Source organism: Euprymna scolopes, chromosome 9 (assembly GCF_053919585.1).
Source record: "Euprymna scolopes isolate OS-2025 chromosome 9, ASM5391958v1, whole genome shotgun sequence".
Taxonomy (NCBI): Eukaryota; Metazoa; Mollusca; class Cephalopoda; order Sepiida; family Sepiolidae; genus Euprymna; species Euprymna scolopes.
This window is the reverse complement of record NC_136490.1, coordinates 45,314,221-45,338,129: the sequence shown is the minus strand read 5'-3', so window position 1 is coordinate 45,338,129 and position 23,909 is coordinate 45,314,221.

Sequence of the window (23,909 nt, the reverse complement as noted above, 5' to 3'; positions counted from 1 at the left end):
TTATAGGAGTAAAGATTATAAAATTACGAAAAAATCATCTGAATCTTATTACGATTTCTTAGGTGTATGTTCTGTGTACCAAGTAGTATGCACATTTTATCGTACAAGATAGATGAGTCCTGCGGTTCCAAATTGTTGTCTGTGTTAAATATTGAATTCTTTTCACACACTACGGTTTTCATGCAAAAGAAATAATTTTAACTATTAAAATAATTACTGACGCTTTTTATAATCTTTACCCAATTTATAATCGCTGATGTTCCATTCCTCATTTAAAAGATTACTTATACTACACTTTTATGAATCTTGTCATGAGGGGTATTTACGATATTGAAATCACTTTACTTTATATACCTTTTTGGGGATACCAAATGTGTTGGAGTCAGTCTAGGAAATGGTTGGATCGGTTTATGATAGGAAATCACTTTGTTTGTGATATTACAATTACATTACATTATATATATATATATATATATATATATATATATATATATATATATATATATATACATATAAACCTCGATTTTGCTGCTTTGGTTTTGCTGCTTCGGTTGTCTCCCCTACATTTGAAGGTTTTGCTGGTTTCCCTTACCTTTGTCGATTTTGCGGGAAGACAACCGAAGCAGCAAAATCGACAAAGGTAAGGGAAACCAGCAAATCAGCAAAACCTTCAAATGTAGGGGAGACAACCGAAGCAGCAAAACCAAAGCAGCAAAACCAAAGCAGCAAAACCGAGGTAGCAAAATTAAAGCTAGCTGCTTGCCAGACACTGTATATCCAAATGGAAGCAAAACTTAAACCAGTCCCAGAAAATTTTAATTACAGAATAGTATTATTTTCTTTAAAAAGCATGCGGATTTTAAGTAGTTTCGTTACATAGAGCAAAGATGTGAGCATTTTAATATTCAAATCGGCTAAAAGTATAGATATATCCATATGCCAAATTTTTGCGATTTTATGTTCGAAATTTCGGCTACTATTGATCAAAATTTAACATTGAAATACGAAAGTCCTGAATTGTGTAATCGGCTTTGAGGAATTTTGTCTTACTTTGCATAGTAGTGTTTTTAAAAGCGGGGATCACTTTTCTATGTTAATTAAATGTAAAATGAGAACCCATTTCATGGCCATCTTTTTGGGGAGTTTTTTAATTTTTTTTTTACCGGTGGTGCTTATTGTGTCCTGGTATACCAACAAAAAACTTTCCTTAAGAACTTATTTTTTACAGATTTAAAGGTATGCTGAAAACGAATATGACATATAATTCTCGCAAAAAAGTATTTTCAGATAATTAAGTAAAAATATGCTCGTAAGTCATTGACCACAACTTATAACATACGATATGTTATTGCTAAATTCCCGAAAAATCATTATTTGCAAAAAAAGTAAAATACAGCATTCGTTTTCAGCACATCCAAACCCTATAGTATACAAGTTTGTTTTTAAAAATAGGTGTTGCTTTGGTCAACCAGGCCACAATGACCAAATAAACATCACCTCTAAAAAGAATTACCGACCAGCCGAAAAAAGGTTGCCATAAAGTGGATGATCCTTTTACCTAAATTAATATAGAAAACTGAGCCCTCACTTTTTAAAAATATAATTTATTCATATCTTTTAAACTAATCGTTTCCTAGAATTGTAACTGTTTTTTTTTCATTTCGAGTACCACCGAAAATGTATAATAATGGTAATTTTCTAGTAGTTTTTTTTTTGTGGGTGAAAAGATACTGAACATTTAACAATATTTCAATCATAGTCATTTGTTTTCCTAGTTTTGCATATAAATTACAAAATATCTGATATTTTGCCAAAACGTCTGGATTTGATGAAGGAGAGACTAAAACTTGTTTCAATGGTTTCAAATGATCTCAAATAACAGTAAGGAGAGATTAATTCAAAAAATTCCTCATATGTTATATCTCCCTTCTTTGGTTTTCATACATAAAGTATAGTGTATAACGATTATTAGATACTGGAGATATTCATAATCGTACCCTATTTCGAAAAGCTGAGGGATATAATATATATTATTGTTATTGCTATTTCAGATCATTTGAAACCATAGCCTGAACGCTGTTTGAAAATTAATTACTGAGCTATAGTATGTTTAGAGTATCATTTTTATGAATAAGTTAACATTTGCATTCTGTATTAATATATTTACGTGTGACATCCTTATCCTGGTCTAGATTTTGAACCAAACGTATACAAATGTCAGCATTTTGTAGTGGTTATAGGTTTTGAATGATTATAACACATAAAAACTAATGTCTTCTTATGCATATCATTTGAAAGTTTTTGCATCTACGATATACATATTGTCAGTTTTAGGTAATTATATTGGTGGTAAAAAATCGACTGCTATACGATAAAATGCTTGTAAGTTTGGCTGTTTTTTCAGTGACTGTTAAACTTTGGAAAAAATAAAGTTAATGTCAATGATCACTTTCATCCTTATTTCCATAATAATAAACGCGTTTTCTAAGTATGAATCTAGTGGAACCATGCGATTAGCATTTGGCATATACTTTATATAGACTGTATAAAATATATGCAGCTCTTTGCGACAGTACACCCCCCCACACACACACATATATATATATATATATATATATATATATATATATATATATATATATATATATATATATATATATATACACTTTCTTAAAAGGATATATAGTTTTAGAAGCTTTGTATTATTAATTTGTTCGATTCGATAAATTAAGGACTAGACGTAAATAAAAATAATTTACAAGTCACGCACAACCAATAAACATATGCACATACGTGGATACACTAAATATGGTAATGCAATTTTATTGTTCATTTGTTATGATTTATTAATAACTAATTTTTATGTAGGTGCCTGTTTTCTTTAGTTTTAAATGCACATTTTAATGTGTTTATTACACTTAAGCAATGTTGAGCCTGTCCAGTACCAGATGGGTGATTATTTGTGAATGCTATGCGCTGTATGTACCGCGGAGTAAAATACTAGGTTGGAGAACTGGCGCGGTCTATTCTTCTCTCAAGGGTAGATGGGCATGTCTTAAGCCGTGGTATGTGACACATCTTGTGTTGGCGTCACGATAAAACCACCCCTTGATAGCCCTGGCGAAGTATCAAGTATTCAGTTACGTACAAAATTGTAATTACACTACAAACTCGTGTAATGAGTTCAACCCCGGCTTCCACCGTATGTAACGTTGTTTATAACCGTTAAAACAATCGAATGTATACGAATAGTGACACTAATATTTTATCATTTTACTTTATCAAGTTAAAACTGTGGATTTATCATTCATTCTTACACGTGATCTTTGTCTGACCCATGATCGTTTATGCACGTCTTCAAATTACTTGGATTAAATTAATTAATATGTATGTTTCTCTCTCCCATTGTGAGTAATGTGCTTCAAGGGGGGAACATGAGTTTAAAGAGCCAGCGCCTCTGATGATGAACATTTTGTAGTGCAAAACTTCCCGAACAGCCCGTTTTGCTTTCCCGGGTAGAGGAGCCTCATGAGATTAGCAGTGTGTATATACGTGGAGAATATACTCAGTATAAAATAAAACAACACGCAGAGTAAGTTATAACAAGTTTATTGTACAACGGTATAATTTAGCAGACATATATTGATACTCGAACGAATCTTAAATGCACGAAGAATTACTCCCTGTCCGGTTACCGCCTTCTAGCATCTTTTTTATAGACTGAGAAATCCATTCTCAGGAGGGTCAAAATCTTTCTCTATATCAACAACTAAAAATGTCTCAAAAGATAAAGGAAAAGTTTGGGAGGGTTCAACTCATAAGATTGCACATGACGAGCATTATACCAAATTCAACAGAAAAAAAAGGTTTAATACTAGTGCCGAGAGTCCAGGTAATGATCTCAAATGGGTTCGCTAAAAGTATAAATGTATTAATTAAACAGAAACCTAGTCAATTACACAACACAAGCTGTATCTTCTTTCCTATGTTCCAAGGAGATAACACCTTGTTATATTTTCTTTATAGCAATGTAAACCTCATGCTTGACAATTTGTAGATAACGTTTGCATAACTGATGCAACTTTTCTGAGAGATTTAACTCGCCACCTGAGGTATTTCGCGCAAGCTGCGCTGTAATGTATCTCAGTACTCCTTTCTTAATCTAATACCTTCACCCAAATGTTGATCTTGTGCACTATTGATTTCAAGTTTATGTCTAGCATTAACAAAAAAAACTACATGTAGAATTAGGGAATATCTTTACAAGAACATTATTTTCTTATTTTTTCTTCTGATATGTCCACGTTTCTTCTGTTTTTCTGGAAATTTTGACGTATTTATCGCTTGCATTAAAATGCGAATTTGACCCCGAAAGTGCAAAAACATTTGAATCCAATTGCTTGGAAGGATTTACGACTTCTACGTGGGTTGTGCCTGCTCGGCTTTGAAGTCCTAATTATATAAATCACCGGTCGTCTTACTTCACGTGACATACACTCACATAGAGTTACTCGCGAAAGGGACGCCTTGGTGTGTGTCCGCTGTGACACAAAACAATATGAAAATCGACGGGCAAATTCAAGGGAAAAATTTGTATATCGATACACTATTTTGCGACAGCTAATATATATATATATATATATATATATATATATATATATATATATATATATATATATATATATACATACATACATACACACACACACACACATATATATATATATATATATCATAATTTAGTAATTGAAATTTTATGACGTGTAATGTTTAAATTTCAAATCTAGATTTTTTATTATATGCAAGACAAAGAATACTTATTGAAATATACTCTTTCTCTTGCATATAATATAAATTCCAGATTTGAAATTTAACCATTTCACGTCATAAAATTTAAATTATTAAATTATAATTTGTTTGCTCTATCTGGTATATTGAGAAATTTTTATTTATCTGGGATTGTTTTTATACAATATTACAACCTACAATATCTTCTAAGACAAATAATGGCTGGATTTCCATACCAGTAGATGTATTGCCATATATTTTTGACAGGGAAAGATTTTAGGTTAGCACCGTCAAGGGAGATAATAAAATCTCGGTAAAAAACGTCTTGGGGAAAAAAAACACAGGCTTTAACATTTTTAAATATAGCTCGTTTGGAGAGCATTAGACTACAAATTGAATGATCCAGTGTTAAAGCCAAAATGCACATCACCATTTTTTTAAAAAATTTTTTATATTAATGAATTCAATTTACGAAAAAAAAAAAGAAGGCGTATCATTTAAAATCACGCTGAATTATTTCTGTGTTTGCATATTTTAAAACTAAATATTAATTAGAAGTGAATTTTCATCTCATTCACCCTCAAGCTACTAGATCAACTGACGTGATATTTTAAACCAGGGGTTCACAACCGGGGTCCACATGGATCCTCCGTGTCCATGGAATAATTCTGGGGGTCCACAGGAAAAGAATCATTGTCACTCTAATTAAGATTACTATTATTACTTTGTATCATTATTATCATAATTATTATAGTTGTTGTAGAATACGTTATTTGCATTAAATTAGTTTTCATTTAAAAATAAATCTTAATTATATAATATTTATTTGACTATTAACACCTCAAAATGTATATTAGTGAAAAATAGAAGATTGTCTTATGACCAATAGTTATGAAGGGGTGCACCAAGATAAAAAGTAGGGAAAAGCGGTCCATGAGTAAAAAAAAAATTGAGAACCACTATTGTAAACAAACACAAACGGAATTTGATGAACTACATTATTATTATTTATTTATTTATTTATTTATATATCTTGTAAATAAGTTCACCGGGCAAATGATTATTCGTAATATACAGTATTGTATTGAAGATTGATTTTATAATATACATATGTTATCTGCATCAATCAAATAGAATATTAAAGCGGATTGTATGACCGGGCAATGCCAAGCAATGTAAGGCGCCCAGCTAATATATATATATATATATATATATATATATATATATATATATATATATATATATATATATATATAGATATATATATACATATATATATATGTATATATATATATATATATATATATATATATATTTAAATGGGCTTGTCCGTAACCACAAGCGAGGTAAATGTTTCTGGCATGCTTTTCCCGTTAGAGATTCTCCCCTTTTTTTCTTGCTCTTCAAAAAATGCTCCAATTCCAAAAGGGTGTTTATTCATAAAGTCTGAAGAACTGCTGGTTTCTGACCATTTTCAAACGATATAATACTTGAAATTGTCGAACTGGACATTGGAACAATTGTAACGTAAAATTAGATACACTTTTTGTTGCCATCAACATCTTGTTTTGAAGTCTTGATTTTGCATACACAGTATATATATATATATATATATATATATATATATATATATATATATATATATATATATATATATTGTAAAATACATTACCCATACATGGCGGCGAAGTTATACATACCGAAATTGCATTCACGCAAAGTGAATTTATGTATGTTTATTTACGCAATGTAAACGCATTTATGTATGTTTATATTACTAAATATATTTTGTGCTAATTTTTTTTAAACTATAAACGTTTACTATAGGACAATTTCATAGGCGGATTAACAGGAGGATAACGTAGATTGAAATAGAAAGCATGGTATATACCTATCGAAAATAAGTTCATTATTTTATTTTAAACTTAGATATGTAATCTTCCGCGCTCATACATTATTTACGTTAATATTTCTTCCTGTCCTTTGCGTATATCTCGTAATGGCTGCTAGTTGATCTCTTACAAGGGTCTCTATTTTTATAAAATCTGTTAAGAAATAGAAGAGGGATACAAACATATACCGTCCGTGAAAATAAAATGGTGGAGAGTTTAATGTACTTTTCGTAGTTGTTTAATAAAACAATTGTTCAGGAACAACAATTACAATCAATTAAAATGAAGGTGATACATCTACAGCAGATCAAGATTGCAAATCTACTCCTAATTTCTTTCTAGCGAAGATTGATGCGAAAAGCAGGGTTGGTGTGTGTGTAGTCACTAAACGGATGATGGATAACGATATATTCGTTGAATAATTACTAGACCAATTACGCACGCAGGCGCCAGACGTGTACCAAGTAGACATTCACATTGAAATAACACAAATAATTTCCATAGCTTAGGTATAGAAGGAGAAATCAAGCGAACGATTGGTCAGAGCGAATTAGAATTAAATAACTATAGGAACGAGCTGGGGCATTGTGAAATTTATGAAACGAAATTTATAGAAGAGGAAATAGATAAATATTTCATTAATCTCGACGTAATTTAAACTCACTTGCATTCCATAGAAATCTGGTGAATATAAATAGAAAGGAATTGTTTTATATCAGGGTGTATATAACGGACTCGATATAATGAGTGTATAAACATTTAATTGTGAGCTCTATATGTTTATATGTGTGTAACGTCGGATTTGTTAAATCGTGCGAAATCATATACAAGCTGTTGGACTTAATATGCCAGCAAAGGAACAAATAGCATAAAAAACGTAGTTTTATTTTCAACTCGTTTTGGTGTCCAGCGTTGACTGCGTGTTTGAAGGCATGGGTTGAGAAAAAAAAATGTGGTATTAGGCAGGTAGGCTGAACCCGTACCACGAAGGAGGAAAAAAACGTGAAAAAAAACATGACGTCTTTGCTCTTGCGTCCATTGAAAACCGGAAGTGGAGAAGGCATAATTTAAGGCTAGTCACTCGGAAAGACGAGATGGCTTTCGTAAATATCGGCGAAAAAAGTTACCCTCCCTGTAGAAAAGTGGCCAGTTGAGGGTGAGAAATTAATGTTTTTAGAATATTTTTCGATTTGCATTGCCCCACTACAAATTGCCATAGCATTACCCCTCTTAAAGGTGTAGCGGATATAGTAAAAGAAATACCAGTAATGGAATATCAAACAATATTGTTAATCTTTTCTGTATCCAACCATATTTGATGATATAATAAGTCAATGTGTTCACCAACTTTAGTCATAATTGTAATACAGCATATGTCGTCGCTCAATAGTAGTGAATAACACTGGAAATTATGCCATCATTTGTAGGTTGTATCTGGACTTTGCTTTACACAGACCAAATATCATTCGATACATATGTTAATTGGTAGATATTATAAATGCAAGCTCAAACAAAACAATTTTTAATCTTCCTAACAGGAAAGGGTCATTGTTGCAAAACAAGATAAGCGTGTCTCAACGATATTGACAATTCCGTATGCCGTGGACATAAGTGATTAAAAATGAACAGCAAAAAACCAAAACAATTACCCATTCATGACTGAAATATGTTTGCATTTAATATAATTGAGTTACAGTATGTAGTCTGCATTTTACTAATGATTTGCAGCATTGCTCGGGACTATATAAAATTAAATAGAATCGAATAATGTGTGTAATATTTTAATCTTCAAATTTATATCTTCTTCCCTCTCTCTCTCTCCAGCCATTTATTTATCTTTGAATAAATGTTTGGAGGTACAAAATTTATATATACATTTAAATAAAAGGGGCGGAAATCTCTCAAAAGCTCTTTCGACTATCATCTCGTCAGGAGAGAATCGATAGTATAAAAAATTAAATAACAATGTCGAAATAAAGAGCAAAAGGGGGGAACGAGTAAACAAATACTAAAAGTGCCAGAAAGACGATTAAAAGTAAATTTAATTGGTGAAAAGCGTTTAAAATGGCACCGCGAGGGAAGGACAAAAAAAAAAAGAAAAAAAAAGGGTTATCAAATTTCCCCGAAGAGATTCAACGCCTTCACCGTATCCTTCTGCCGGCATAAAGATGGTTTACGAAAGGCAATAGAGACAGACTCCAAAAGTCTTAAATGATTTTTGGAGTCCGCTCTATGCAGTACCTCAAACCACTCTATTTTATACTGATTGGCACAACATGGATTATCAACCAAATGTTGGCCAATAGCAGAGTCCAAAGTTGTAGAGCAAGGGAGATTCATAGATCCTGCTCTACCCTGTCTAATTTTAGAAGGAACGTGTTGGTTTATACGAGTCCTCAAATGCAAGGAGGTCCGCCCCACGTAACCAGCGTCACACTGGCATGAAAAACTGTATACAATGTTACTATTGAGGACGTAAGGCAAACTATCCTTGCAAAAAGGAGGAAACGCAGGTCTAACAGTATACACTAACCGCAAGGAAACAGCATAAAAGCAATTAGTAATGCTTTTAACAATCTGTTTGGTTATTTTCGTGGCATTATCCCATATCCACGGTAATTTTAAGTAAACGGGGCATTTTAAAGGCCCGAATGGTTTAAGGGATTTGAAGTCAGCAACCTTTTTATTTATACAATCATCAATAAGGTCTAAAGGATAACCATTATTGATGAAAATATCCCTGATCTTGTCCAGTTCAGAGTCCAATTTAATAGGTGAGCAAATCATAAGGGCTCTATGTACCAAAGTACTTATTAAGCCGATTTTTCGCGATTTTGGTACAAAAGAAGACCAGTTCACGTACAAACCAGTAAAAGTCGGCTTTCTGTAAATTGTAGTGAGAAAACCACCTCTCGAACGTTCAACAAGAACATCCAAAAAGGGAAGAGTGTTATCTTTCTCACTTTCCATAGTGAACTGTAGAGCCCCATGAACAAAATTTAACCTATTAAAAAATGCCGACGCTTCATTTTCCGATGAAAACATAGCAAAAGTATCGTCGACATATCTCACATATGTTGTGGGTTTAATTCCCGAACTAAAAAGAACGGATTCATAGTACCCGACGAAGATATACGCTAGGGTAGGGGCAAGTGGACTCCCCATTGAAACCCCGTCGACCTGACTATACATAACATCAGCGAAGCTGAATTCCACTGTTTTCGTACACATTGTAATTAATTCAATAAATATCTCTTTCGAAAACCGAGGAGATGTCAGGCGACCACCATACAGCGCGTCGGTACAAATACGGATAGTCTCATCTAATGGCACATTTATCTTTCTATATTTCTCTCCTCTCCTTTTATTGTTTTTTTTTCTTTAACCCTTTCTTTATTTTTTGCCTGACGCGGTCCTCTTTCTTGTTTTAGTGTGCTGGAAAAATGTAATGCAACATTCCTTCAGTCTATAAAGTTTATCTTTCATTGTTTTTTTTTTTGGAAATGATCCGGCATTTTAGTGCGGATCAAAGTGTACTATCTTCGTATGTATTTGTGTTTCAATAATTTTTTTTCAAGTTTGGGTTTGACTTAAATAGGGTAATCCATAGAGTGAATGTGGTATTGTAATGACTGAGATAGTGTAAGTTAAGAGTGTTATAGACGGCTTTAAATATCTATGATCAACGATCACCAACGACACCAATTAATCCCGCACTTTTCATTGGTCGTGTGCCTAATATGTTCAATTTTATTTTTATTTATACTTTGTGCAAATAAATATTTCAAACTGTAGTCTCGAGCATTCCAGTGACCTAATAATTTGATGGCTTTACCGAAGATTAAATTGTAATTTAAAATGTCAAATAGAATAGCTTAGGTAGTACAATCCCTGGAGCAAATGTAATAATGATTTACAACTCCAGTTATACATAGATTGGACAATTATAAAAATAAAACGACAAGAATAAGTAAAGATCCACATCCCCAAATCTGGAATCGCCTTGTGTCTTATTTGTTTATGTGTTTTGTGTAATTTTCTCAAGGAAATATATTTGCGGGAGCATATGACAAAAAAAAAATGGAAAACGGACACTAGACTACCCCAGCTCCCCACATTCCAAACAAATACTTTTGTAACGCATGGAAGTAAAGTCTCAAGAACGCATAACTAATATTACATAATCACAGCTATCGAAAACGGGGGTGATCATGCCTAGAAGGTTTAGTACGTGACAACTTAACGGACATTACTCCACCTCCCTCTCATCCCCAAAGACGTGACTTTGGCAATCGATCGGTGTAAAAAATCATGGCCATAAAACAGACATTACATAATCACAGCTACCGAAAATGGAGATGACCATGCCTAGGAGCATGGAAATATGATAAAAGAAAAAAACGTAAAGAACTCTACCTCTACACCCGCCCTCAAAAAGCAAACTTTGGTAATCCATGAGAGTAAAGTGTCATGTTCAGGTAACCGATATAATATAATAAAAGCTACCGAAATAATATAGCTTGCTTGGGTAGATAGGCATATGACAGCAAAACAGATATTACTCAACCTCTTCCCAACACGCTAAAACCAAATGTATTTTCTGTAAGTAGATGTACTATATAAAATAGGTAATTCCACTGAGAGTGTAGAGGAATCTTTTATGTAGCTGGGAGTATAGCGAAAACGTTTACGTTGCTGCAATTCACCCCTCCTCTCTGACCCAAAAGCTCCCCTTACATTTATTAATGGGTAAGACTTTTCGCATGTAACTGGTTTATTATTTGATTGGCTACATATAAATAGTTACTACAACACACATAAGCTTATAGCCTAATTTAACAACATTTATCTTCTTCGTAATGGCTTAATACAATTTACAGTTTTAATCGAACGTACTTGCCCAACTACATATTAAGGTTTCATATACTTAGTTTTAAAAATAATTATCTTAGCCTCTCTAACTACACAACCACAGCTTGGAGCATCATCCAAAACTTTTCTATATCATATTTCCCGACAGAGACAGTAAAATTCCCGATCTGACTCCCAGATCGTCAATACCAACAACCATCACTTTTGGATCTAATTCTAACAACAGTTTCTGATGATTGTTTAACAAATGCGCATTGCCCATTCGGGAATGCGGATCAAGCTGCGATAATGATAGACATTATCTAAACTCTCGTCCCTAAGTAGCTCAAAACGATAAGGTACTATAATAAGGCTGACTGGGATGGCATTGGAGATCACATCAGAGATGGAACATGAGGAAATATCTGTTCTTTTCCTTAGGAACAGTGCACAAATAAGACCACTGAATGGTGAATTGAAGCACATGCTCCCACACGGAAGTTCTCTAGCAACCCCCACTCTCCCTAATGGTTTACTTCCATTGCGCAACTGCCATTGCTCAGAAGCAACATGCATATTGCAGTTTTATCTAGCATAAGTCCAGTAAGAGAGAATCTACCGAATCTACCGAAACTACCAGAAAACGCACTGAAGCGTAGAAATTAGGAAGTCGTGATTTATGGAAATCTACAACATTTTATTAAATAATAGGCAATCAACAATTCCCCCACTATCAAACAATCATATGGGTGTTTGCACGACAACCGAGAAAGCTAACATGCTTCCCCAGTAGTTTGGCTCTACTCTACACCGTGAACCAATCTCTCGCTGGTTTTCCTTTGACACCTAATGTAGACCTGATCTCTCTCTCTCTCTCTCACACACACACACACACACACCCACACACACACACACACACACACATATGTATATATATATATATATGTGTGTGTGTGTGTGTGTGTGTGAGGGGGTGTATATCTTCTTCTATATAAATAAAATGAACTCATTTTTTCGCGTCTGATTTTGACATTAATAGGATTAAAAATCAAGATATTTCATGCAAATATAATATGCACAAACGGCAGAACAATATCTGAGGTGTGTTATAGGCTTATTATTTCTCAAATTCCTCGATAATCTTAGATTTCTATACTTTTTCTGTTGAGAAGTCACGGCCAAAATCGGTTAAGATCAATGGAAGTGGTAAAATATTTTCTCTCTAATAAATTCCTCCTCCCCCTGCCACCACTTAACACCGGTTGGGGATCGTTCACAAGGAACAGTTGAGAAGAGAACACCGGTTTGGCTTCGTAGTTCTTTCATGTGAAGTTATTTAAAATCACTAAACTAAGCTGCAGTGCTCTGTGGCGTAGTGGTTAGCGTGCTGGACAATTCGCATTACATTTTCACGTTCGCGCCAACCCACCGTAGTCGTTTGTTTTTTTCCTAAACAACTGGAATGGACTTTTCTTGGTGGCCGAACTGTTAACGTTGCAGATGTTTTTTTTTTCACACTTTATTTTCCTACTTTTACTCATGACTCCGGGTTTGATCCTTCCTACTTACCTACCATAACATTTTTAAAACTCCCCCCCCGTCCCGGAAACAAACACTCGGGCAACGCCTGGTACCCCCGCTAGTATATAATAATTATTTATTATTATTGTTACAATGTATATATATATATATATATATATATATATATATAATTAAAAAAATTATTACTGTAATAATTATATATATATATATATATATATATATATATATATATATATATATATATATATAATTATTACAGTAATAATTTTTACTACCTACAGACACTAGTGTTCCATCCTTTAGAGAATCATCGGTGCATGGTAGCACGATTACTACAGGTGGGGAAATTCGGACCCGGCCACGAAGCCGTCTCTGACTCTATTAGAAAGGAACCAAGTCCACGGCCAATCTCAAGCGCGAGAAATGCCGTTGAAATTGAAACATTTATTTTCTAAAATGTCGTAACATCCGGCCATACTGCTCTAATGATCATAACATTATGATTTATGCATGCGAGATTAGGTGACCGATAAGGATGAAACACTAGTGTCTGTAGGTATTTAATTATTATAGTAAAAAAAATAATTATGACAGCCCCTTTAAGAAATACGTTTCTTATCGTTGAGCACTTTCTGTTGAATAAAAGTCGGTCAATTTAGCTCTTATGCGTAGATCGTCGTATAACGATTTGATCACTGTCTGTCTGACGTAATGAACATTTAAATTAAAATGTTTAAAATTCAACGCTATTTCACACGATTAATTGTAGCCGAATGGATACGGCCTCCGCTAATCGAGCCAGAGATGTCTCGTGTCGCGGGGTTCGAATCGTTCGACTGGTAGTAATTGTGACACCCTGCACTGAAGAATCCCGAAAGGATGAAACACTAGTGTCTGTAGGTATTTAATTATTATAGTAAAAAAATAATTATATATATATATATATATATATATATATATAGTAATTCATAAAATATATATGGCGATTAAGCTACGCTGAATATCCTGCGTTTCATCCACTATAGGATTCGTCAGGCTTATGCGCGAATTCTGTGGTTGTTTCTTGTTTTTATATATGTTGAGGATTTTTAGTTAGCCAATCAGCTGTCTAGTATCCACCGCCCCCTTCCTATCAGCCAATGGGCATGCATTTTATCGAACAAAGGATCTGTTTTAGAACTAGGTTTTTGGTTTAAGGTAGACGTTTTCCTTTTTTTTATATATATAAATATACCTATGAGTACACACATACATGCACATATATATATATACATATATATATATATACATATATGTGTGATCGTTTATGTATATTCATGTTTATTTAATTTATTTATTTGTTTGTTTTTTATGGTTATTGTTAGTTTTAAAGCTATTTTTATCGCTATCCTAGAGTAAGTGTTATTTTGTGAACACAGTTGTTTGCTATTTCTCGTCTACAGTTTAAAAGATTGTGGGGGTCTTTAAAGTACAGGATAGCAAATTTTTCAGGGAGGCATAATTTCCATGGGTCGTCTAAATGTCTGCACGTGGTAGTTTGTCTTATTGTTTTCCATTCGACTACCGGCGAATGTCCGCTTTCTTTGAGTTCCCAGTATTTATTCGCTAGTGTTGTTTTTATACGGTGTTTTTTTTATTTTTGAATGTACTTTTGTGGTCATAGTAGAGAGAGAGAGAGAGAGAGAGAGAGAGAGACAGACAGACAGACAGACAGACAAACAAATAAAAAAGCTTGTCAGATAGATAGATAGATAGATAGATAGATATGGCTTTGTTTCACACCCGCATGTTATTATCGGTCATATATCTAACAAGACAGAATACGATCGGGTGAGAAAGATCACCTGAAAAACAAACTATTCCTGCCATTATGCAAACAACATTAAATAGATCGTAGGTTAAGAAGAATTGTGGCGATACGAACCTTCTTCTGGATCTACGTATACCAAAACAAGTGTTAATCAAAGAAAAACATGCGGAATCTTATGTGCAGTTGGTAATTAAACTTGAGTAAATGTCCGATGATAAAGAAGAAAATTGATATTATTTCGGGTGTAAGCTATTGATTATTTGCGATCATTTTCGGATGATTCGCTTGGAAGCCTTAGCAACGTACGAGAAAATGATAATATTGAAAGCTTATTTAATCTTTCCTCGGCGATGTACAGACCCCTTTTATATGCTCAGTAAAAATAAAAGGTTAGCATATTTTCTAATACTATACATCTCTCTTTTCACGGCCAGTAAAGTATAAGTCCTTCTACATAAATATAACTTTTTAAATCCTTTAATCGTTTTTGAAAAGTTTTCTCGGTTATGTTTGTCGGGAAATGGCAAATGTCTTAACCGTTATTATTGCTGATTAATTAACTAGTATGTAGTAATAGATATGCAGAAAAAGTATTTCAAAAGAAAGGCATATTAAGCTAAATAATTTATGTTAAAAATCAAACGGAAGGATTTTAACGTACATTTAGGAATGTGTAAGTGTAAAATTTTACAGAGATACGGAATTGATTTAACAATTCAATTTTATAAACAGTGAACAACAGAATTGATCTAGTATGAAAGAAGGCGTATGTTTATATATATATATATATATATATATATATATATATATATATATGTATATATATACTTGTATATATAATTGTATCTCTAGTATATATATATATATATATATATATATATATATATATATATATATATATATATATATATATATATACTATAGATACAATTAAGAGAGTCAGAGAACAAAGGAGCCGTCCCTGAGAGTTGCTTGATTTTTCAATCGTGGAAGCATTCAAGTTACTTACTAAGACGCGATGTGATGAGTTAATAGAGACAAATCATTGTAAATATCTTAGGAAAAACCCTAACTGTGAAAATGAAAATAAACAGGGAAAAACAAAAAGAAGTCCTGTCGTTACTGTTTCACAGTGAAATGTTTTCTTGCGGTATCACTATATGAAACGAGACGAACACCTAGGGTTAGTAGTCCGTTGTGGGCTATTGTGTTATGTTTGTTGAAGACATACAGAACTAATGACTATTACCTTGTCGATTTTACGTGAACTGTGTTTGGATATGTGGAAACACGCATAGATATGGTCACAACGAAGATTTATAAACACTAGATTATGTAAGAGCATTGGTTCTATACACACTATATTAATATAGACTCTCTCTTCTCTCTTCAGTAGTCCGTCGCTGACGACGATGACGTTGCACCATGCCTAACAGTCCCAGATAGATTACGCCTGATGGACTCGCTGGTGACTGTGGAGTCCAATTCGTGAATTGCATACACGGCCGCAAGCAGCACAAGGGAAGATGCCGTCTGCCCGCTGCGCCGCGTGCCTTTGGAGTCTTCTTCGCTCTGCTCGGTCGTTATAGGTGGAGGTGAAAGTTTCCAAGCCCTCTTGGCAGATGTTTCGCCATTTTCTCCGATCAGCAGCAGCATGTTCGATGGCGTTGGATTCTATGCCACACTTTTTAAATGATGTTTTTAGTTGGTCCTTGAAACGTTTACGTGGACCCACAGGGTTGCGTCTGCCCTCTGCAAGTTCCCCGTAGAGGACCTTGCGTGGGAGCCTTTTTGCTGGCATCCGAATGGTGTGACCAAGCCACCTAAGTTGTCTATTAGTTAGAATTATTTCAAGTGGGTCCATTTGAGTGGTCCTGCGTATCTCATTGTGTGTCACCCTGTGCCACCATTTTAAACCTAGTATACGCTGTAAGCAGTTGGTATGAAATGCTTCTAGCTTTTTCAGGTGGCGTCTATAAGGCACCCATGACTCGCTGCCATACAAGAGGATGGAGAGACAGATTGCTCTATAGACAGAAACCTTGGTGGTGGTGGTGAGGTTACGGTTCATAAAAAACTCTGAGTCTACCAAAGGCTGCAAAAGCCAGACCAATGCGCCGTTGGACCTCACTTGTTAGGTCACAGGAGTCAGTGAGCACTGAGCCAAGATAAGTAAACTCTTGAGTGTTTTTCAGTGGCGGTTGGTTGATTGTGAACATTGGTGGTTCCTGACGGTGTTCACATATGTTAAGTGCCTCTGTTTTGTTGATTTTGATGGCTAGACCAGCTCGGGAGTAAATGTTGGAGATAGTGTTGATGGTGCGCTGATGACCCTCTTCAGATGAGCTCACCAGAGCTGTGTCGTCAGCGTATTGCATTTCATGGATTGCTTCTTCTGTCACACGTGATCTGGCATGGAGGCGACGCAGATTGAAGAGGTTGCCATCCAGCCGGTATGAGAGGCGGATCCCATCAGCCGGATGGATTTGCTGTTTGGCAACATTTGAAACCGCAGCAAGAAAAAGATTAAACAAGATGGGCGCAATGACGCATCCCTGCTTCACACCCGATTCTACCAGGAAAGGCTCAGATTTTAGTCCTGAACTGGAGACGCGAGCCATAGATCCATTATGGAAAGCCTTCAGGACACCCAGGAATATTGGTGGGCAGCCAAATTTGACGAGTACCTCCCAGAGCAAAGGACGGTTCACAGTGTCAAAGGCCTTGGCAAGATCTACAAAAACCATATATAGATTTTGGTGTTGCTCGACGCTTTTCTCCTGGAGCTGTCTTGCAACAAAAACCATGTCAATCGTGCTGCGCTCCTGTCTGAAGCCACACTGCGATTCAGGTAAGACTTGATTGACAATGTGTTGGATGATACGAGACAGTAAAATTCTAGTGATAACTTTCCCTGAGGTTGACAGGAGGGAAATGCCTCGACTATTGCCACAAATATTTCTGTCACCTTTCTTTTTATATATGCTGATGATATCTGCATCCTTCCATTGTTGTGGGCAGCAGCCTGACTCCCAGACATCTTGGATGATGTTATGGAGAGAAGTGGTAATGGCATCTCTGCCATGCTTAAGAAGCTCAGCTGGTATGCCATCAGGGCCAGTGGCTTTATTATTCTTGAGGTTGTTAACTGCACGGCTAACTTCATGGATAGTTGGTATTACATCCAGTTCTTGAATTACAGGAAGGTAAGGAAGATAGAAAAGTAGGGTCGATAGGGTTCTGCCTGTTCAGTAAGTCTTGGTAGTGTTCAGCCCACCGATTGAGTATGGCAGTCTTCTTAGTATAGAGTATGGAGCCATCAGCACTACGGACTGGGCAGAGGATATTGTTCATTGGCCCATAGGCTGTTTTAAGGACATTATAAAATTGATGTTGGTCCCCCATATCAGCTAAACCTTAGATCTCAGTTGCAAGATTGGTCCACCATTCATTTTGCATTCTTCGGGTTTCCTGTTGGACTTTTGACCGAAGCTCGGCTAGCTTGGCACGTGATGCTGGAGTTGGATTTGCAGTCACTGCTTGCTGTTGCCGATTTTTTTCTTCAATTAGTTGATGAATTCCATCAGACTGCTCGCCAAACCAGTCTCTATGTTTTCTTCTTGAAAATCCCAAAATGTCCTTGGCAGTATTGAGGAGGACTTCACAGATGCTTTCCCATTTTTCAGTTAAGAAAGCTGTTGTTATGGGATCTGCTGCAGGAGTTGGTAAGTAAGACATTTAGCCAGTTCGTTTTATAGAGCAGCTCGTGTTGTAATGTTGAGAGCTTTGAGGTCAAGATGTTTTCTGGGAGCTTGACGGCGAGCTGGAGGCCGGATCTTAAGAAGGAAAATAGAGCGGACAAAGCGATGATCTGTCCACCCATCTGCTCCCCTCATGGTTCTGGTGATTCTCACATCTTTCATGTCATTACGTCTTACAATAACATAGTCAAGTAGGTGCCAAATTTTGGACCTAGGATGCATCAAGATGGTCTTGAATTTGTTTTGGAGCTGGAACATGGTATTTGTGATGGGCAGATTATGTTGGGAGCAGAATGTTAAAACACGCAACCCATTATCGTTACATTTTCCAACTCCATGATGCCCTAGGACTCTCTCCCAAAGATGGTGACTGCTGCCCACTCTTGCATTGAAGTCCCCAAGGAGAATGATCTTATCTTCTTTGGGGATTGTCAGCATGATCTCATGGAGTTGGGCATAAAATTGGTCTTTCAATTCATCAGCTGAATCTAGGGTTGGTGCATACACATTGACTAGGGTAGCGTGACGTTTATTTGATAAGGGGATACGCCAAGTTATTAGCCTCTCATTGTGACCCGTTGGGATCTGGGTAATGCTGTTGAGTAGCCTGGTCTTGATGGCAAAGGCAACTCCATTGATGCGAGGAGCACCCCTATCCAGGCCCTTCCAGAAGAAGGTGTATCCCTCTCCTGACTCGGTGAGGGAGCCCTCATCCGAGAACCGGGTTTCATTGAGAGCAGCGATGTCGATGTTGTACTTCTTTAACTCATATGCAATTAGAGCTGTTCTCCGTTTAGGTCTTGAGTTGTTGTCAAGGTCGAGAAGAGTACGAACATTCCAAGTGCCAATTATTAGCTTCTTAGTATTATTAGGACCGAGGTATGGGTTGCCACGACGGGACTCGGCTACCTGTCCGTGGAGAGTGGAACAGACACTTGTTTGGGTCACCTTTTCTAGACCCCTCCCAATTCAGGGTGCGCGGTGTGGATCCTGAAAAGGGCCGCCCAGTCACCCTGGGAGCTGCCGAAGGAGGCTGCAGTTCCAGTCCCAGCCATCCAGCGACCATCACCCCGGGGCCGCCTCACGTGCAGGGTTAGAGCTAAGGGCTGCCAGCAACAACCTTGCCTGCCCCCACCACTCCTTCCCCATCGCCGGAGGACTTGTATTTGTAGGTGGAAAAATAGTGTGTGGGAAATAAAGAGTCGGCATGGGCAAAACTAGTGCAGTGATGATTTGAGTGAAAAGTGGGTGCACGCTCCACAGTCCACTATCTTGGCAGACCATCAGCGGTTCCAGTGGCAGGCAGAGACCATGACGACTGGACTGACAGGCTGCTGCATGAGTGTGCCAAGAGTCCAGTTTGTCAGACTTTGCCTAATGTGTCACCCCAACACAGATTTTCTCGTTGGGGTTTACTCCCCTAGCCCAATGCCAACTAAGGATAACCCACTGGGCTGTGGGGCAGGGGTTGATGTGAGACCAGGGCGTGTCAACACATCGGTGGGCCATGGACTCACATCTCTGGGGCCCCCTGCTGCTCCGAGGTCCCTTGCTGTTCAGCCTGGAGCCGCGAGGCAACCAGTTACCGTGTGTGGCCACGAGGAGGCACAGTAGAGGTCTTGGTGTTAGAGAGGCTGTGTACTGGCAGGGGAAGACTTACGCACTCGGCCCTCCTATTCGCACGGGGCTAGCCAGCGGTAGCACTGAAAGCGAGAAAGCACGAGCAAAGCATGCAACTTATACTAAGGAGCATGCAGAGCATGCGACCTATTGCCCAATAACCACACTAGACGCTTCATAACACCCTGTGTATATGCATACGCTCACACACTAATATAGACTAGACATGCATAAACTCACGTATATACACTTGCTATATACAATCCCACAATCCAAGACATTTACTCGCATTAAAAATCGAAGGGCACGTACCTTTAACTTTTCTTGGAGATGGACAACAGTACGCCTAATGTATTAGCCAAAACGCTGTCTACATGAGAGTTTAGGAATTGCAACCTGTGAGGTTGAGAGGTTTATGTAGGGAATACTGGTCGTAAAAGTACTCGTGCACCCATTTCTGCGTATTCTCATATGCATGACGTTTTCATCAATAAGCATTCGACAGTGGTGGAGTGCAAATAAAACCAAACATGTGAATAGTATCTGATATCTATACGAAGATATACATGACATATCGTAGTTTTTTTTTTCTGCTAATGAGTACATGGACAAAGAGAATTTGACATGACAAGATAAATGATGTGTATATGACGTATTGCGTATTGTGTAGACTTTGGATGTATTTGCATCTTGTGACGGGCTGAGACATAGAAATTTCCAGGTTGCTATCTGGGTGCGCATTCAATCCACTGGAAGTGATGCACCCTCATGTCTCCGTAAAGATTTAGGAAAAGAAACATTGGAGTAAAAACCTGAGATCTACTGAATGCTCTATCTTGTAGCAGGTATTACATCTTGACATAAGCAGTTGTATTAAAAATGTGCTGTATGCTGCACAAAGCTTTCACCACTCTAAACAACTCATATGTGTGGATTTCCGAGCAACTTCGCCGTTTTGGCGGAGCTCATACATCGAAATCGACGGGAGATCATCAAATGTTCATGAGAAAAAGATCATTTCTGGTTCAATTCGTTGTTCGCCCATGATAATGATGTTATTGAATTTGGTAACTGAGGTTTGCTGGTGGCAATTGTACTTTTTTTTTTATCTAAAATCCTTAAATGCGTGGTTCCTAATTAAGTATTTCTTTGTAGCAATCACTCCATTCTCCAGTACAGTCCGTATTGTCTACTTTGAATTTTGACGCACTTTTTTGCTGTTTATCAAAGAATCACCTTGCATCGACATAATCAGACACATTTGCGATGATTCTTTCTGTAGCCATTACTCATAGATAACCCTTGCAATTTTAGTGGTTTGTGACACGTAGTTACAAATTTTATCGGTTAAATACACACACGCACACACACGTCTATTGTTTTATGTATATAAGGCACAAGCATGGAGACCCGACGTTGTCCGAAATTGAGTAATGATCAACTAATGTTCCACACTTCTATACTTGATTGTCATCGAATCGGCGAAATCGCCCATTTTCAATCAAATTGATTGATTGCCTGCTTTAGTTGGGGGCGCAACACAGTGTACTTGCAAGAAAGTTTACATGTTTACCGAGGTGGCATAATTCACAAGACGTTGTAGTCAACGTTCTATTGTAGAGAATCCACAGCTGATTTTCTAAGAATTTCCGTGAGTAATGGATCTACATAAAGGTTAAAATGCAACAATCAATTATCATTGCTCATTTTTTTCTATAAACTGAAACATTCAATCTAACATTTCACGGTCTTTAAATCATATAATCATCATTGATTTTTAGATAAGTATTCAATATTATGTAATAGAACCAGAATCATCAAAGCGCAAGCTATTCTGTCGATTTTCCTCATTCAGGAGAGTCGGTTGTTTTTAACCAGTAAATCGTACACAAAAACAACTAATTTCTTTAGGTGACCGCTCTAAAGTACTGCAATATTGTTAATCAAAGGAAAATAACAGTTCATCAGGATTACTCTAACACACATAACTATGAGCTATACACTAGGTGTGTCAGAGACTTTGTGAAGAATATTGAATAATTCGATCCCCTGTCTTTCCAAGCTTATAACTACTGGAAAAATGTAATTCACACCCTAATTTTTGTTCAATTAAGGGAGCAAGGACCATGGTTTCATTAAAAAAGAAAGAACAACGTGATTAAAAAAAAAGGTTTTAAACTTCGGACTTTACAGGTAAATTTCTAAAAACACTATTTTCGTTTTGTTTTAAATTTGAATATATTATTTATTCATCTTTTATCTTCAATTTGTGATATATAAAACTTTGGTGAGTAAATTAATTATTTACTTTTTAATAGACATTTCAAACTGGGGGCGTGAATTAATTCGACCCCCTGTGTTTCCAAGCTTATAACTACTCGAAAAATGTAATTCAAACCCTAATTTAGTTTTCAATTAAAGGAGCATAGACCAAGGTTTCAGTAAAAAAGAAACAAAAAAAAAAACAACGTAGTTTAAAAAAAAACGGGGTTTCAAACTTCGGCCTTTACAGGTAAATTTCTAAAAAAAAAACACTATTTTCGTTTTGTTTTAAATTTGAATATGTTATTTATTGATATTTTATCTTCAATTTGTGATATATAAACCTTTGGTGACTATATGAATTATTTACTTTTTAATAGACATTTCAAAATGGGGGGGGGGTGAATTAAAAACCGTTTGTCTAAAATATTATATTCTGTTTATTTGAAAGAACATAAAATTTTACATTGACACTGAACATATCATAAAAATAGAATCGATAGAAAAATTTTGATAGATTTTTTAAGTTTAAAAATTGAAAAATACTGAACTCGTAAAATTTAATTAATTTCATTAATGTTTTCTAAAAATATAAAAATAATATTTCTATTACTTTTTATACAACTCTAATAGTTTATTTTAGTATAATCCATAAAGAAAATAAACAACCCACTTTTTAAAAGATTAATTACGAATTTATATATATATATATATATATATATATATATATATATATATATATATATATATATATATATATATATATATATATTATTCGCAGTTTCGTGTTGGGGGTGTACAAAAATTCCTAAAAAAAATCTTATACACCTAGCCGTATACGTCGTATATTTATACATGATTCCCGAACTTTCCAGGCTTGACAAATACAAAATAGTATACATATTTTAATCACTGTCTGCCCGCCTGAAACTTTTGTTTTGTTTCGTGCAAAACATGTTTTTATAAATACTTTTATAAAAGGTTAGCTTTCCTCTGCGTTCATATTTTTACTCCGGATCAACCATAATCCCACACGCAAAGTATCTAATGTATTATATATTCCTGTAATGTTTTATCCGAATAAGATATTATTCATATAACTTTAACACTTGCGTACGTAGAAAAAATAAAGCAAACAATGTGAGTGGAATACAGAAGTGTTCAGATGAACAGATCGTGTCAAATTTGAAGATTCGGCGAAATAAATAGTTTGAAATCGACTCATCAAAGAGATGGAAGATAGTATTGATCAATTAATTATCCTTGAACAATACATTGATCAAACATTGTGCATGTGGAACTGAGGAGAACAGATGAATGAGCGCCGTAACCTTTATATAATATGCCAGTCATGTCTAATATCGATTTTTAAGTTGAATTCTA